This window comes from Arachis hypogaea, chromosome 16 (assembly GCF_003086295.3).
Source record: "Arachis hypogaea cultivar Tifrunner chromosome 16, arahy.Tifrunner.gnm2.J5K5, whole genome shotgun sequence".
NCBI classification, from domain to species: Eukaryota; Viridiplantae; Streptophyta; class Magnoliopsida; order Fabales; family Fabaceae; genus Arachis; species Arachis hypogaea.
In genome coordinates this window covers 105,161,865-105,180,787 of record NC_092051.1, presented here as the reverse complement: position 1 = coordinate 105,180,787, position 18,923 = coordinate 105,161,865, and positions in this window count along the sequence as shown.

The following is an 18,923-nucleotide window of genomic DNA, read 5'->3' as shown; positions in this document are numbered from 1 at the left end:
ACTTCTCTACCTAGGTTGCCATCTACTCCTTCATTCGAGTGGGTAAGACTTATCCCTATTTGCTTTACTATCCCACTTGAGTATGGTATTCTTGAAACCAATGGTCAACTTAGGAAGCTTTGTGGCATTAAGCATAAGAGAAGAATGTTTAGTGGTTGGAACTGCAAACTAAGACTCATCAAGGTTGAGACCTCAAGAGTTAGATCCAAGGGTTGGACTAATGATCAATTGGTGGGATCTAAGAGAAGAGTTTGGTATTGCATTGAGAATTCGACTTGCTTGCCACCCGGTTGGAACGATGATGATCCACTTACAGACGGGTGTGGAAACAAGATTTGGGATCCGGACATACAAGAGGATCAATTTTGGGAGCTCAAAGCTTGTGAAGAACTTCATCAAGGCTTGGTGAATTTGTTCAAAAATGTCGGAGCTTATTGGAAGTCCAAGCATTCGTGGAAGTTTCAAGATGAGTTCAAGCACAAGCCACCATGACAAGGAGCTCACCAAATGTCCAACTTAAAGACTTTAACTAAAAGTGCTAGGTGGGAGACACCCCACCATGGTATATTATTTCTAATTTCGCTTTTGTTTACAATAGTAATAAATTAAATTTTTATTTTTAGTTATGGTTATTTAGTTTAAATTATGGTTTAATTCGCTTAATCATGGTTAGCATTGTTTTGGTAGTTTCTCATTTCTCAAAATAAAAAAGGGCAACCCACGCGTGCGCGTAGGCGACGCGTGGGCGTCGAAACCAAGTTGGCTCTCCCATCTAACGAACAGAAAGTTGTGATGGAATCGTGCGGCTGGTGTGCTAGAGGCACAATTCGAGGGACGCGTACGCGTCGCACGTAAATGCTGCCCCATTTAATTTGAACAGAGAGTTACGCGAAAACGGTAGCACAATTTCGCCCGACGCGTACGCGTACCTTACGCGTACGCGTCACTTTTATTTCTCTCCCTTCACGCGTTCACATCCATGACGCGTGCGCGTCGATGCACATTTGGCTCCTCCACGTTCAAGCGTGATCCACGCGTATGCGTGGATTTAAATTTTATTAACCCTCACGCGAAGAACCCTTCTCACTCGCGTAACCCTATCCCTCTCACCCCAACGTCCCTTTCTCGCACCCTCTTCCCTCCATTGAAGCTTTCACACTCACCACCATCAACGTCCCATCACCGCTCAGTTCCGGCGATCCCGAGCCGCCGCCGACCACCCATTCTTTCCCTTCTTCTTCTTCTTATTTTCCTTCTTCTCTACTCTCTCTTTCTTCTTTCGCCATCTCTCACCCATTCCCTCCGCCTTTACCAAGCACCGTGATGTGTGGAAAACGATCCAACACAAAAACTCACCGGCAAGTGGACCGGGTCGCATCAAGTAATAATAATTCACATGAGTGAGGTCGATCCCACAGGGATTGAAGGATTGAGCAATTTTAGTTTAGTAGTTGATTTAGTCAAGCGAATCAAGTATTGGTTGAGTGGTTTGTATTTGGCAGAAACTAAATTGCATGAATTATAAGGAGAGAGGGAAGAATTGCAATAAATTAATGAGCAAGAAGGTAAAAGTGCTGAATCTTAAAGAACAAGTAATGTAAATTGCAGAAACTTAAATTGCAAGAAATGTAGATGACTGAATCTTAAAGTGCAAGAAATGTAAATTGCTTGAATTATAAAAGGAATTGGGAATTGGGATTGCAGAATTTAAACAAGAGCAAGTGAATTGCAGTTAAACAGAAGAGTAGAAAGTAAATTGAAGTAAAGTAGATCTAAACAGCAAAGTAGAAATGCTTAAGAAATTAAGACAGAAATTGATGTTTAATTTGCAGCAATTAAAGGGATGTTGAAGATCTCAGGAGTGGAAGAGACTAGAAAACAAGTCTAGATCTCAAATCCTTCCTTGATCCAACAAGAGCAATTGCAAAAGAAATAAAGAAAAGTAAATTGCAAAAGAGTGGAAGAAGATGCAGTAAATAGAAATTGAAATTCAATTATGCAGAAGAAGTAAACAAGAGATCTCAAGGTGAGATTGAAACAGAAGTTCTTCAATTCTTCACCCAAGATCCAAAGCAAGAAAATAAAAGAATGCTCAAGCAAGAACAAGGAAGAAGAGAGATCAATTCCTCTTCACAATTCTCTTAGATCTAAATTCAAAAATAAAAGCTCCCAAAATGAAAATGAAAGTTCAAAGAAAATTTCAAAGTAAAGTCTAGAGGTCCTAATTAAATCAAACTAGCTCCTATTTATACACTTTCTATTCTTGGATTTTAGAATTTGGATGGGCTTTTTAATTTGGTGAAGATTTGAATTTAATTGGATTTTTGAATGAATTTTAGCCCATGTGAAACTTGCTCCCAGGAGGATGCTCAGCTCAAGTGGGGAGCAGAGCATTGGAGCTTATGTTGGAGATCCCTTGTCGCTTGCCTTGGCTGGGAGAAGCATCAGGGGAATGCTCAGCTCAAGTAGGGAGCAGAGCATTGGTGCCTTGTGTGCATGTCTTGTGCGCTCACTCCCTGGCCATGTCAAATGTTGCACGCCTTGTGCTCCCTTGGTCCGTGTCAAGCTCTTGTGTGATGCACCAAGGAGTAGCGCTCTGCTCTCCTTGTGAGCTGAGCATTGGAGCTTTCAAGGGAAGGTCCTTGGTTCGAAACTTGCTGAATGCAATTTGGCAATTTTTCTTTGTGAAGGAAACCAAGATATCTCATGCCTTGCTCCTTGAGGTGTTGAGTTCGAACCTTGGGGGATGCATTTTGTGTATTTTCTTTTGCAAAGCTTTGTAGTAGCGCTCCCCACTCTTCCCTTTGCTCATGGGTTCGAATCTTGGAGAGAACATTTGGCAAACATTTCCTTGGATTTATTTCTTGTGAGAGCCCTATAATGCTCCCTTGGAGAGCTGAGCATTGTTTTTCCTTTCCTTGTTTCTTGTTTCTCAAATTGTCCTCAGCTCTCAAGGGGAGCAGAGCATTGAAGCTTGCCTCCTTGGTTCATTGTTGCGCTCCCTTGGAGAGCACTGGGCTCTTGGGGAGAGCTTCGTGGCTTTCCTCCTTCCATTTGCCAAGCTTTCCACTTTTCTTTGCCACACTCTTCTCTTCCTTGGGCCACACTTCTTAGGCACCGCTTTCTTATTTTTTTCTTTTCTTCACCTACAATTAATCAAAACAACCAATCAAAGTATCACCAAATTCACAAGGTTTATAAATCTTTAAAAATAAATTAAATTTAGCTTAAACCTCATGATTTAGCATCAATTAAATGGTGGTTGTTTGATTTAAAGAAACCATGCATTTCCATTCCAAATTACTTACTTAGAATGCAAGAAAGTGCATAAAGCCTAGTAAAAACAAAGAAAAAGACTAGTAAAACTAGGCTAAGATGACTTGTCATCACAACACCAAACTTAAAACTTGCTTGTCCCCAAGCAAGAAAAGAGTTATGCTCAAAGGTTCTTTTCAATTAGAATGGATTGAAGAATAACTTGTAATGTTATGTGAGTGAAGTGATTAAGTGACAATGGGGTGAACTCTAAATTATATGCTCATGCAAGGGCTTCAGTGCTTACTAGTCCCTACATCTTGGAAGTCTTAGGTCCTAGGGCTTTCATCCAAATGATATCATGGAGATCTCTCTATAGGTAATCACCTTGAAGTAGCTTATGATTTCTATGTTTTGGCCTTGACTCTAAGTGTCATGTGTCAAAGCGGCTCTTTAGATAAGCTTTCAATCAATAATCCTAAACCAGTTGGTTTTAAGGTATTAGGTGTTAAAGCACCCCTAAGGATTTACTTGCTCAAGCCTCTCTCTTTGACACATTCGACCACGAGCATTTACTAGGATAACAACTCTTTGAGTTCTTGTTTCTTTCTTCTTTTCTGCCTAATAATTGATGCTCAGAGCCTTGGGCCATGTTCTTTTGTTTTTGTATTTTCTTTATTTTCTCTTGTTTGCTGCTTCTTGGATCAATAAATGTTTGAGAATTTCCACAATACTTCTTTGAACTCTATGTCCTGCCTATGAGCTCCCATGCAAGTTTTCATAAGCATGCAACCTCAATGCATAATCGTACAACTAGAACCACCACTTCTCCTAATCTTTTGCTTGCCTCAAAATTGTTTAATTCCTCAATCCTTCTTTTCAAAGAACTTTCATGTGGTGCATTTTTGAGATATTGAGTGCAAACAAGTTTGGAGATTATAGGGTTGTGAATGATCAAGCATCTTAATTATTGAATTACAGAGAAACTATGCTAGACAGGAAGACAGATAGGGGTATATTATCACTTTTAATCATAGCAGTAATGCAAAATAATCACTCAACAATACAACCTTTTGAAGTTTTCTTGCTTTACTCCTCATCATCATCATTGCTGGTCTTTACATTCCTTTTTCCTCTTTTTGGTTGACGATGCTTAATTCTTCCAAAAGCTTGTATGATACTCTGCAATGATATTGAAAGTTGCTTGTTCCCAAGCACTTGAAAAATGGTTAGCATGCGTGAGTTATTTGTGGGCTTTCGAACTTACTTTGGTGTGGGAACACCAAAATTAGTACCTTGCCAATGGTTCTCATGCATCAAACTGACCATATATAGTACTTCTTTTTCTTTACCAATGATAATAAAACTAAAGATTAGGAAACAGCAGAATAGTTAACTAGTTTATCTAAATGTTTGAGGCTAGCATTATGCAAAAGGTGAGAATATGTTTTATGATGAAATTTTGGTGGAACACCAAACTTAGAATACTTCATTCTCCCTTATATTGTTTTGGTGTGCAACACCAAACTTAGCCTCTTGCAGTATAGATAAAACTAATTGACCTTTTTATTAAAATATCTATGAAAAGATAACTTTCTCAGGCTGGGTTGCCTCCCAACAAGTGCTTCTTTATTGTCACTAGCTTGACATCCTCCATCCTCTGATCATGGAAGTTGAGGCTTCTGTTTCCTTTGATTTTCTCCTCTTACTGTGGGCTTTCTTTTCTCCATTTCTTCTTGAGGAACTTCTCTGTGGTGCTTTTCTTTGATGATTGCTTCTTTTCCCATAGCCCTCTTCTCACTTGCCTCTATGATTGCTTTCCCCTTCTCACACCTGGCAACTTTTTCATTGTCTTTCGGGTTGTCTTCAGTGGCTCTAGGGGAAGTATTTGCCCTTTCCTCACCCATTTCTGCAAGGTGCTTAGCTAGTTGTGCCATTTGTTTCTCAATTCTTCTGATTGAGGTCTCCTAGTTCTGTGTTATCTCATCTTGGTGCTTCATCATTCTCTCTATTAAGATTTTCAAGTTGGTTATCCTCTGAGAGTCTTGTGAGATTGGTTGGTTGTGAGGTGTCTAAGGTTGGACGGGTGAGTGTTGTGGTGGTGGTGTGTTGTGGTGGTGGTGTGTAGTGGTTGATGTTGGTATGGTGGTGTTTTTGCTGATTTGGAAAATTGGGGTTGTTGTGGTTGAAGTCCCTTGGTCCTTGATTCTGGTGCTCACTCATCCTCCAGTTGTAATGAGTTCTCCAGGGTGGGTTGTACACATCACCTTGGAACTTGTGTTAGAACATGCTTGAGGTACTACTTGGAGAGTGTGATTGCTCATGATTTTGTTGCCCACAGTTAATTGTTCCAAAACCTTTTTCAGATTGATTCCAACCGTGGGGATTTTGAGGTAGGTTATGTGTATTTGCCACAGCAGTTCACAGCTCATCGATTTTTCTGTCCATCAGTTCTAATTATTGCTGAAGCTGTTGATGTATCTGCTTACTTTGGGCCATGACTGCACTGACACCTTCAATTTCCACTACTCCCTTCTCTTGTGTGAACGATTGCACTTCTACCTTTAGTGTATCAATTCCCTGGGGTTGTTTCAGCTTGGCTAGGAATTTACTCATTAGATCTTCCCCTTCGATTATGTTTCCTTGTGGGAAGGCTTCAAGCCATTGAGCAACATCATTCATGGTGATGAGTGGGTGATTCAATTCATGTGTTGCATTGTTATCTGGGGTGATGACATTACTCCCACAATAGCTAGGATTCGTTGACGTTTCCTTCATGATCTGCATAGTCTAAATGAAGATTGAATATACTCATACCAAAATATGGTCAGAGGGTTAGTTGACACAATATGTCAAACAGTTAATAGACTTGAAAGACCAATAGGAGAAAATTGTTTCTCTCGTATATTCAATCAAACAACGGCATAGGATTCACACAGAGGCAGAAAAACCAGAAGAACTCCACTTTATTGCTAAAGTGGGGTTTTAGTTAGTTTAAGCAAAAATTCAAACAGTTAGTGTGCTAGTCAAAAATCAAAGAAACAGAAAATAAAAAGTGCTAGATCTAGATCTCCACTTCACTTAATCATGGTCAATCTAATTCAATCCCCAGCAACGGCACCAAAAACTTGATGTGTGGAAAATGATCCAACACAAAACTCACCGGCAAGTGGACCGGGTCGTATCAAGTAATAATAACTCACATGAGTGAGGTCGATCCCACAGGGATTGAAGGATTGGGCAATTTTAGTTTAGTGGTTGATTTAGTCAAGCGAATCAAGTATTGGTTGAGTGGTTTGTATTTGGCAGAAACTAAATTGCATGAATTATAAGGAGAGAGGGAAGAATTGCAGTAAATTAATGAGCAAGAAGGTAAAAGTGCTGAATCTTAAAGAACAAGTAATGTAAATTGCAGAAACTTAAATTGCAAGAAATGTAAATGACTAAATCTTAAAGTGCAAGAAATATAAATTGCTTGAATTATAAAAGGAATTGGGAATTGAGATTGCAAAATTTAAACAAGAGCAAGTGAATTGCAATTAAACAGAAGAGTAGAAAGTGAATTGAAGTAAAGTAGATCTAAACAACAAAGTAGAAATACTTAAGAAATTAAGACAGAAATTGATGCTTAATTTGCAGCAATTAAAGGGATGTTGAAGATCTCAGGAGTGGAAGAGACTAGAAAACAAGTCTAGATCTCAAATCCTTCCTTGATCCAACAAGAGCAATTGCAAAAGAAATAAAGAAAAGTAAATTGCAAAAGAGTGGAAGAAGATGCAGTAAATAGAAATTGAAATTCAATTATGCAGAAGAAGTAAACAAGAGATCTCAAGGTGAGATTGAAACAGAAGTTCTTTAATTCTTCACCCAAGATCCAAAGCAAGAAAATAAAAGAGTGCTCAAGCAAGAACAAGGAAGAAGAGAGATCAATTCCTCTTCCCAATTCTCTTAGATCTAAATTCAAAAATAAAAGCTCCCAAAATGAAAATGAAAGTTCAAAGAAAATTTCAAAGTAAAGTCTAGAGGTCCTAATTAAATCAAACTAGCTCTTATTTATACACTTTCTATTCTTGGATTTTAGAATTTGGATGGGCTTTTTAATTTGGTGAAGATTTGAATTTAATTAGATTTTTGAATGAATTTCAGCCCATGTGAAAGTTGATCCCAAGAGGATGCTCAGCTCAAGTGGGGAGCAGAGCATTGGAGCTTATGTTGGAGATCCCTTGTCGCGTGCCTTGGCTGGGAGAAGCATCAGGGGAATGCTCAGCTCAAGTAGGGAGCAGAGCATTGGTGCCTTGTGTGCATGTCTTGTGCGCTCACTCCCTGGACGTGTCAAATGTTGCACGCCTTGTGCTCCCTTGGTCCGTGTCAAGCTCTTGTGTGATGCACCAAGGAGTAGCGCTCTGCTCTCCTTGTGAGCTGAGCATTGGAGCTTCCAAGGGAAGGTCCTTGGTTCGAAACTTGCTGAATGCAATTTGGCAATTTTTCTTTGTGAAGGAAACCAAGATATCTCATGCCTTGCTCCTTGAGGTGTTGAGTTCGAACCTTGGGGGATGCATTTTGTGTATTTTCTTTTGCCAAGCTTTGTAGTAGCGCTCCCCACTCTTCCCTTTGCTCATGGGTTCGAATCTTGGAGAGAACATTTGGCAAACATTTCCTTGGACTTATTTCTTGTGAGAGCCCGATAATGCTCCCTTGGAGAGCTGAGCATTGTTTTTCCTTTCCTTGTTTCTTGTTTCTCAAATTGTGCTCAGCTCTCAAGGGGAGCAGATCATTGAAGCTTGCCTCCTTGGTTCATTGTTGTGCTCCCTTGTAGAGCACTGGGCTCTTGGGGAAAGCTTCGTCGCTTCCCTCCTTCCATGTGCCACGCTTTCCACTTTTCTTTGCCACACTCTTCTCTTCCTTGGGCCACACTTCTTAGGCAACGCTTTCTTATTTTCTTCTTTTCTTCACCTACAATTAATCAAAACAACCAATCAAAGTATCACCAAATTCACAAGGTTTATAAATCATTAAAAATCAATTAAATTTAGCTTAAACCTCATGATTTAGCATCAATTAAATGGTGGTTATTTGATTTAAAGAAACCATGCATTTCCATTCCAAATTACTTACTTAGAATGCAAGAAAGTGCATAAAATCTAGTAAAAACAAAGAAAAAGACTAGTAAAACTAGGCTAAGATGACTTGTCATCACACCGCCGTGGCCTGCCACTGCGCCGCTGTGCAGCTGCCACCTCTGGGCCAGCATTACCTCGCCCCGCTCTCATTCCCCTTTCCTCTGCCCATTTCTGTTCTGCCTCTCTCTAGGTCCCAGTTCCATCTGTCTTCACCTTTGCTTCTGTTTTTAAAAATTTCTTTTGATTAAACTCCATGTTAGTGTTAGTTGATTAGGTTTCTGTTTGATTAGGTTAGCTTAGTTGAATTAGGTAGTTAGGTAGTTAAATAATTCTATAGTGGATTTAGGTTTGAAATCTAATGTTTATTCTACCTGAAATTGGTTTTCCTGTGCTGGTAATGACTTGCCCTGTGCTAAATTAATTTGCTTGATGCTATTAATTATGTTTAAATTGTTATTGATGCTATGTTGATGTTTCATTGATTTACTTTTGTGCTAAACTGGTTTATTGATGCTGTTGAGTATTATCTGAAATTGCTGACTTCTTATCTGAGTTGATTTGGTTCCTTGATATTGGATTCCTGATGCTGCTTGGTGTTTATGTTGCCTTGTTCTTGCTGAAGTTTGTTATTTGCTTTGAGCAATTTCTGCATCATGTTGCAGCAATGACAATTCATTTGTTGCTTTACTCTTGCTTTAATAAATGCATTTAAATTGTTGTTACTGCTCTGCAATTACTGTTCATGCTCTTTGAGTGGTTGATATTCATGTTAAATTGGTTATGACTGTTGCAGTGATGATGATTTTGATAAATTTCAGATTTGAGTTGTTATTGCTGTTGAATTCTTGTTGCGATTCGATCTTCATTGTTAATTCAGTGGAGCTTAATTCTTTGAATCCATATTCCTTATTAATGATTGATTGCTGAATTTAATGAAGGAAGGCTAACTGCATATCTTTTTTTTTGAGCAATTTTTGCTGAATTGGTGCCATGGTTTCAGCCATTATTTTGTTCATTGATCAAAGAAAGCATGATGCATATGCTTAATTGGTTATGGAATAATTGCTTATTGCTATTTTGTTGGCTCATTTGCTTACTTCTTATGAATTTATATATGGTTTTGGTGTTTTTAATTGTTAATGAATTTATACGAAATCCGAATTGATTGATTGAGTTTGGGAAATAGCCAATTCGCTGCTATGCTGATCTGGGCTATTTTATTTTGCTTAATGATGCCTGAGTCACATGAATTTTCTTGTTCTTCATGCTAATTGACATATATTGAAATTCATATGAGTTTGAAATTGCTACTGCCGATTGAAATTGCTAGCTTATTGAATGGTTCATGTTGCTACTTTTCTGGAATTTAATTTGAATTATCAATTGCTCCATTTCAATTTGCATTTCAATTCTGCACTTAAGTGTTTGAACTCAATCGTGCTTGCTTGTTGATTAACTCAGTGCTTTGTTGCTGTTTTGGTTTATAATGCTCAATGTATATGACGTTAGTGTGTTTTGGCTCTTGTTTAAATCTGCCTTGAGTTTATATGGATTGAAATTTCTGCTCATGTATGAAAATACACCCTTTGTTTATATGACATTATAGTTGCTAGTTTTGCACAAATCGTTCTGAAATTCATATGAGTTGCTGCTTCTGTTTGAAATTGAACCTGAATTGTTGATTTGCTGCTGTTTATTTATTTCGGGAATGCTCATTTTACTGTCGGAATGCTGTCCAAATTTTTTCTGAAAACTGTTTTACTCAACTTTCACTCATGAATTGACTTTAGTGCTTCTGAATTGTGATTTGTTTGGTTTAAACCAAAGCCAATTCATGAGGTGATGGTTTAGCATTTCCGTTCTTTTTGGTTCCTTTTCTATTTCTATAACTCCTTTGCTGTCTATCTTCTGTTTGTTTTCCTTACATATCGTTTGCCTTTCTGTTTCTATGCTTTGATTTGATATTCTGTATCCTGAAAATTCTATTTTTCAGGATGTCTGATAGGAAAGAGAAAGGCAATGCTAAAGCCAGCTCCAGTAAGAGGAAGAGAGGACAGTCATCCGTTGCTCTATCAGATGTTCTATCAGATGAATTTTGGTGTGAAAAGAACTTTACTGATCAAGAAAAAGCTGATTAACTTGTGCCTGCTAATGACCCAGTCAAATTTGCCAATCTTTACTGTGAACTCAAGTTTCTGGTCTTTACGGAAAAACGGAACCTCTACTTGGAAAGGAAGCTCAAAATACCAACTGAATTGAGGAAGTACACTGAACATTAGATTGAACAGAGAGGTTGGGTATTTCTGGATAGAGATCTGGCAGAAGTAAACACATCATGGGTCCGGAAGTTCTATTCTAACTATTATAGGACGACCTTTGATGCAGTGCAGCTTAGGAGAAAGCAGATCTTAGTCACAGAGGAGGCAATACAGGATATCCTTCACTTCCGGCCTAAAACAGATGATACATATGGTTTTCAGAAGGCCGAGGAGTCTATTAGATTCATGAGTTTTGATTGGGATGCGGTCTGACGTACCATAGCCATTGATCCTGATGTTCCGTGGGCTATGGGAAAGTCAAAGGTAACTCCAAGGGGTATAAAGGTTATTTACCTCAATGATGAGGATAGGCTGTGGCAACAGATACTGAGCAATTATGTGATGCCTAGTACTCACGAGTTAGAAGTGCCAGCTGCTATGATCCTCTTTATTTGGTGCGTCATGGAAGGGAAGGACCTATACCTTCCAAGGCTCATCAAGAAGTATATGTCCAGAGTTCATGTGAGAGGCACATTGGCTTTTCCTTATTTGATCACCCAGATGGCTCCTCGAGCTGAGGTGCCTTGGGAGCCAGAGGATGAGAGACCACCAATTGCTGACTGCAAGAAGGTTATTCCGCACGGCAAGCGGTTTGGCCCTCTAGGCCACAGACCACCTACTACTACTTCCACTGATGCGGGCACATTCTCAGCAGCACCTTCGGCACCTGCAGCACCACCCACTTTAGCGGCACCATCATCCACTTCTCAACCAGTCTACCACCTTGTGCACCGCCTTTTCGAGCGCCTTGATCAGATGGAGCGTCGCAACAAGCGACGCTATGCCCATCTGAAGCTGATTGTGACTACTGGGCGTACTGACATCCCCTCTGAGCTTGACACACCCTCGGAGCACTCTGAGGAGGAGGAGGAGCAGGAGGAGGCACAAGAGGAGGACCAGCAGCAAGCACAGCACAAGGAGACTCAGCCTGAGCATCTACCAGAGTCATAGACACCTGCAGCTAACCGTGGACCAGTGGGCGACGATGCTTCTCATCCAGCTTGACTGTGAGCATCGAGGACGATGCTGTGATTTAAGTGTGGGGAGGTCGCCGTCTCTGGCGGACTATATTTTGGTGAACCATTTCAGACCTTTTGTTCTATTTTGCTTTATTTTGTATTTTACTTTATTTTTTTATTTTTCTTTTAGTACTTGCAGATTATTATTTTATTGTACTTTTGTTTATTTTTACTTTACTGCATTTTGCACTTTGGGCTTGTATATATCTTAGATATTTAGCTTGAATTGCACTTTTAGTGATGTGGAAAAATATGGATTATTGAGCTTAGTTTACCATTTTACATATGAGAAATTGATTTGATGAAAATAGGGAGTGAACTAAAAATTTTTAACTTTTCACAATCACATCATTTCATTTAGTATACATATATAATATAAGAAATGTTAATCAAATTGATGAAATTTTCAAGGAATGTATCTTTTTCTTAAAAAGGGCATTTAAGATTCACATTGATTTGAGTTAAAACTTTTTGTAACTTGCATGATATATATATATATATATATATATATATATATATATATATATATATATAATTGGAATATGGTATTTGAGCTAAGAACACACAACCCGTGAGTTTTGAGCTTAATTGCATGGTTACATTATTTAACCATGATTTTTATTTTGTGTGTTTTCTTCTCCATGATTTCAATCTATGGTTTGTTCCATTCTATATGTCCATTATTTAGTGTATTTTAATGCAATTAGGTGATTGACGCCATCATTTGATTATAGCTCACTTATCCCAAATAGCTTACCCTTTCATTTACCTTTGTTTGCCATATTGAGCCTTTTCAACTCCCCTTTTATTCTTTATATTACCACATCACTAGTCTTAAGCGAAAAAATAATTAAGTACCTTATTTGAATCTTTGGTTAGCTTAAGATAGAGATTGTGTGTTAACTAAGTGTGGGAAAACGTGGGAACTATGGTTGATGAGAATGTGTTTTGCTTTAGTGACAAATATTGGGAATTTGGGTGCTTACTCATGTGAAATTAGAAAAACCATATGCATTGATATATTATGTTTTCATTTATATATATAAAAAAATGAATAAGGGGACAAAATTATCCTAGTGTTAAGTTCAATAAAAAGATCAATGCATATGATATGGAATTAAAATTGATACATGAGAGTGTGAAATTTTGCAAAAGTGAGAATTGGGTGTTTAAGCTTGACTTTAGAATTGTATAGAGTGTGTGTATGTGTTAGGTGAGAACTTAGGCTAGTCAAAGATTCATATGATAGCTCACTTGGCCATACATATATCCTCACCCTTATCTTAGCCCCATTACAACCTTGAAAAGTCCTCATGATATTTGCATTTGTACACTTGATAATTGTTGATTAGAGAAGATTTGAGTTGTTTAACCCCAAACACTTGAGTGATTAAAGTGCATATACAAATCCAGTGAGGGTTCAATTGCTCATTTCCATATGTCTATATTTGATCATTGCTTGTCTTGCAAGTTTGTGAACTCTTTTGATTAACTCAACTCAATTGTGAATGTGCTTTGATATGATTGATTTAGTCCTTGATTGTGCATATATGATTTCTTGAAAATTTAACTCACTTTGACCATATATATATATATATATATATATATATATATATATATATATATATATATATATATATATATAGTAATTAGAATAGCATGATGCATGTAGGTAGCTCGCATATAGATAGGTTGCCTTGCATAAGTTCCACCATTCTGCCTTCACTCTTTTGGTTCTCTTGAGCTTAGCATGAGGACATGCTAATGTTTAAGTGTGGGGAGATTGATAAACCGCTATTTTACGGTTTATTTTGTATTGAATTGAGTGGATTTTATCCATTATTCTCACACTTATGCATATAAATTGCGTGTTTTACATTTTATTTCCTAATTCTATGATATAGTTGAAAACATATTTCCTAGGCCTTTAAATTGTCAATTTTTAATTACCCTTTATTACCATCCGATGCCGTGAACTGTGTGTTAAGTGTTTTCAGGCTTTATAGGGCAAGAATGACTTAGAGGACGGAAAGGAAGCATGCAAAAGTGGAAGGAACGCAAGAAAATGATGTTTTGAGAAGCTGGCAGCGATGCGTACGCGTGAACGACACGTACGCGTGACAAAGCGTCACGTGCTGCAAATTGCAGAAAGTGTTGGGGGCGATTTCTGGGCTCTTTTTGGCCCAGTTCCAAGCCCGAAAACACAGAATAGAGGCTGCAGAGTGGAGGAATCATGGGGGAAACATTCATTCACATAATTGTAGGTTTAGATGTAGTTTTCTAGAGAGAGAGAGGCTCTCTCCTCTCTCTAGGTTTTAGGGTTTTTAGCTTTAATTCTTCTCAATTTCAAATTTCTATCTTAGTTTAGTTTAGTTTCTCTTCTACTTTTATTTGTCAAAGCATTCTAGTTTATTTATTTCCCTTGTTGATTACTTTATGTTGCCAATTTAGTTTATGAATTCTCATGTTAGATTTGATTTTCTATTTAATGCAATTTGAGGTATTTCATATTTATTGCTTCTTCCATTATTTGTTATCATTGATTTTGCATTTGTTGATTTTAGTATTTACATTCTCTTGTTGCTTTTCTATGCTTTCATTTTGTGCCTACCAAGTGTTTGATACAATGGGAGGATTTTAATTTATATTTTTGCATTCCTAGCTTGGATTGATTAATTGGAGACTCTTGAATTATCAAAGGTCTTTTATTGATTGGTGTTTGAGACTTGCTAGTTGGCTTAAGCTTCACTAAATCTAGTAATTGATTAGGACTTGTGAACTTAAGTTAACTTTTCTCACTTGACTTTCTTTCATTGTTAGAGGTTAACTAAGTGAAAAGCAAAGGGCAATTACCATCATAATTGATGATGATAATGAGGATAGAAATTCCAATTCTCAATACTTGTTAAGACTTTTCTTAATTGCTATTTTATTTCCTTGTTATTTACATTCCTTGTTCCACATTTCAAAAAGCCAAAAAGATACAATCTCATAACCAATTATAAGTACACTTCCCTTCAATTCCTTGAGAGACGACCCAAGATTTAATACTTTTGTTATTTTTATTGGGTTTACTTTAGTGACAAACAAATTAAATTTGATTGAGGTTTGATTGTCGATTTAGATCTATACTTGCAACGCAATTATTTTTGTGAAATTCTTTACCGACGATTTTTCTCTCATCAACTCCCTATGAGAAACTATAATGAAAATATCAACAGAGATAGAGTATTGAAAATAAAGATGGGGGGTTTTAATGCAGAGAGTTTTCAAAAATCAAGAAGAAGGAAAGAGATTAAAAGACTTTTCGAAAAAAGAAAGGAAAAGAAAAATCAAAGAGACACCAAAATAGAAATTTTTTTAAATAGGATAAAGCAACCAGTTAACTAACAAGATTTGAAATTAAAGATGCAATTTTTCGAAAATTAAAGAAGAAAAAGTCAAATTAAGATTTTGAAATTCAAATTTGAAAGAAATAAAAACTAAAGAAACACCAAACTTTAAAATTAAAACAAGATAAAGCAAACAATTAATTAAAAAGATTTGAAAATAAAGATAGAAGATTTGGTTTTTAAATTATTTTTCGAAAATTAAAAAGGAAAAGGTCAAATAAAGATTTTAAATTTCAAAATTAAAGACAGAAAAATTAAAGAAACTCTAAACTTTAAAATTTGAATTTAAAAAATAAGATAAGATAAGATAACAAAATTTGAAACTTTAAGAAAAGATAAAGATTAAAGTTCAAGAAAGATAAACAAGATATGATCAAAGAGAATTAAATTAAACAAAAGATCACTAATTGGACACCAAACTTAAACTTTTAAATCAAGATGAGAAAAAGATAAATTTTTGAAAATTTAAAGGAAGGGTTTTAAAAATTTTTTGAAATTCACAAAGAAAGAAAAAGATAACACCAAACTTTAAAATTTGAAATTAAATAAAAATAAGATGAAGATGCAAAGGTTGTCGAAAATTCAAGAGAAGATTTTTAAAATTTTTCGAAAAATAAAAAGATGAAAAATACTAAAAAGACACCAAACTTAAAAATTTTTAAATCAAATAAGAGATAATACAAAAAAATTCAAACAAAAAGAAAGCAAACAAGATCAATTTTCGAAAATCAAGAAGAACAATAATCAAACAAAAACTTCTAAGAAAAACCAAACTTAAAATTTTGAAAATAAGAGAAAATTAATAATGAAAATTTTTGAAAGAAAAATAGAGAAATAAGTAAACCTCAAAAGTTAGAAACTCAAAAGGAAATACATGGTCAAAAACTGATAAAAGTACCTGATCTAAGCAACAAGACAACCAGTAGTTATCAATCACAAACAATCCCCGGCAACGGCGCCAAAAACTTGGTGGACGAAATTAGAACTCGCACAACTTCACCGGCAAGTACATCGGATCGTCCAAGTAATACCTCAGGTGAGTGAGGGTCGATCCCACGAGGATTGTTGGATTGAGTAAGCAGTAGTTATCTTACTGAACTTAGTCAGGTGAAAAGTAAAGAGAATTGTTGTTGTTGTAGGCGCATAAAACAAGAAAGTAAAGAAAAGCAATTAAAGGTAAAGAGATAATATATGGAAGTAGTTAAGGTTTCGGAGATGCTTATCTTTCCGGATTAATACTTCTTGCTGACTATTTTAATAATGAATGATTCATTCCATAGCAAACTGTAAGTAATTAAACTCCAATTTCTTGACAATTTAATCTCCTCTGATACTCATCAAAAGCCAGGGTCAGTGGTCATTCAATTCGAACGAGGGTGAAACTCAGCATTCTAGTTTAGCGTCACAAAAACCTTAATTACCCAAAACTGACAGGATTTCATGTCACATATCCTAATCAGCTGCAAGTAACCCTCAATTTATGAGGAGTGTTTTCAAGCTGTAGCCCAAGCCATATTGGTCAGAGTATCACAAAGAGCTCATGTAGAATCAGGGGTCATACTTCCGTTCCACCCCAGATTCATAGGATTCAGAACTAAAACAACACCTTAGAATTGAATCAAATATTAATTAAAAGAGAAGAGTAATAACATTAATCCATAGGAATAAGCAGAGCTCCTAGCCTTAACCAGGAGGTTTAGTTACTCATACTTTACAGAGAAAACTAAAAGAAGATCTGAAGTAATGTGTTTGATGCCCTGTAATCCTATGAGATCTCCTCTTTAAATAGTAAATGCTAACCATAAAAGATGTTAATTTAATTTAAGAATTACAAAAATAAAATAAGAAAAGCCTAAGTAGTGCTAAAATCCACTTTGGAGCCCACTTGGTGCGTGTTTGGGATGATGCTTGGCATTCAACTCAGGTTCTGGGAGTTCAACTTGGAGAGGGGGGTGAGCTCACTGGTTTCTGCTCCCTGGCTGGCATTGAATGCCAGTTTTGAGCGTTCAACTTGGGAGGTCAGTCCTTCTTGGGCGTTGGACGCCCAGGCTTGGCGTTTAACGCCAGTTTTGGCAGTCATTCTGGAAAAGAAGTATAGACTATCATATATCGTTGGAAAGCTCTAGAAGTTAGCTTTCTAATACCAATAAGAGTGCGTCAATTGGATTTCTATAGCTTAAGATATTTTCGTTGGAATGTACGAAGGTCAGGATTAACAGCATCTGCTATCCTTTCTTCGTCTCTGAATAGGATCCTGCCAAACTTGCCCGAAATTCACCTAAAATTATAAAAATAACACAAAAACTCAAAGTATCATCCAAAGATAAATTTTTACTAAAACATAGTAAAACTTAATAAAATATTACTAAAAACGACTAGAAAATGCTACGAAAAAGGTTATAAGATGCTCACGTATCACAATATCAACTTTATCTTGTCGTGATAAGGTATCAACGGCCTTGTAAAGTTTTCATCAGGTCTATACTCAAGCTCAAAGTCATAACCAAGTAGCTTCAAAAGGTAATGTTGTTGTTCTAGAGTGAGAATTACCTAAGACATGAGTTCCTGGAGGCCTTGGCAGTCGGTCTTGATAGTGAATTTCCAACCTAAAGGGTAATGGTGCCACTTTGCCACTGTTTGTGTTACCTCATCCAGTTCCCGCACATATGCCGAAGTTTGTGCCAACTTAACCCCAAGCATCTTGTTGAAGTAAGCAATATGGTTTCCTCCTTTCGATAGTACTGCGCCTATTCTAGTGCTACAGGCATCCATTTCCACTACAAATAGTTGAGAGAAATCTAGGGGTGCAAGGATTGGGGTGTGGGTCATAATATGTTTCATCTAATCTCATGAAAGGCTTGATCAGCCTTCAAAGTCCACCTGAACGCATTTTGCTTCAAGAATTCCATTAGCGGAAACATAATCTGTGCATAGTTAGCCCCAAATTTTTACAGGGTCCACCTTGACACCCTCACCCGTGATGATATGACCCGAATATTCAACCTGCTTCTAGAAAAATAAACATTTAGAGCATTTTTCAAAAAAAAACATAAAAAATTTGATCTTGCAACACTTGCAAAGCTAGGATCAAATGTTCCATATGCTCTTCGCTTGTGTGGCTATGCACTAAGATGTTGATGAGCGGATAAGTTATACGCTTTTTGGCATTGCTTTTAGGTAGTTTTTAGTATGATTTAGTTAGTTTTTACTATATTTTTATTAGTTTTTATTTAAAATTTACATTTCTGGACTTTACTATGAGTTTGTGTGTTTTTTTGTAATTTCAGGTATTTTCTGGCTGAAATTGAGGGACCTGAGCAAAATCTGATTCAGAGGCTGAAAAAGGACTGCAGATGTTGTTGGATTCTGACCTCCCTGCACTTGAAATGGATTTTCTGGAGCTACAGAAACCCAAATGGCGCTCTCTCAATTGCGTTGGAAAGTAGACATCTAGGGCTTTCCAACAATATATAGTAGTCTATACTTTGCTTAAAGATGAATGACGTAAACTGGCATTCAACGCCAGTTCCATGTTGCATTCTGGCGTTAAACGCAAGAAACAGGTTACAAGTTGGAGTTAAACGCCCAAAACAGGCTACAACCTGGCGTTTAACTCCAGAAACAGCCTAGGCATGTGTAAAGCTCAAGTCTCAGCCCCAGCACACATCAGAAGTGGATTTCTGCACTATCTATCATAGTTTACTCATTTTCTGTAAACCTAGGTTACTAGTTTAGTATTTAAACAACTTTTAGAGATTTATTATGTATCTCATGACATTTTACACGTTTCATATTGTATTTCTGACGACATGAGTCTAT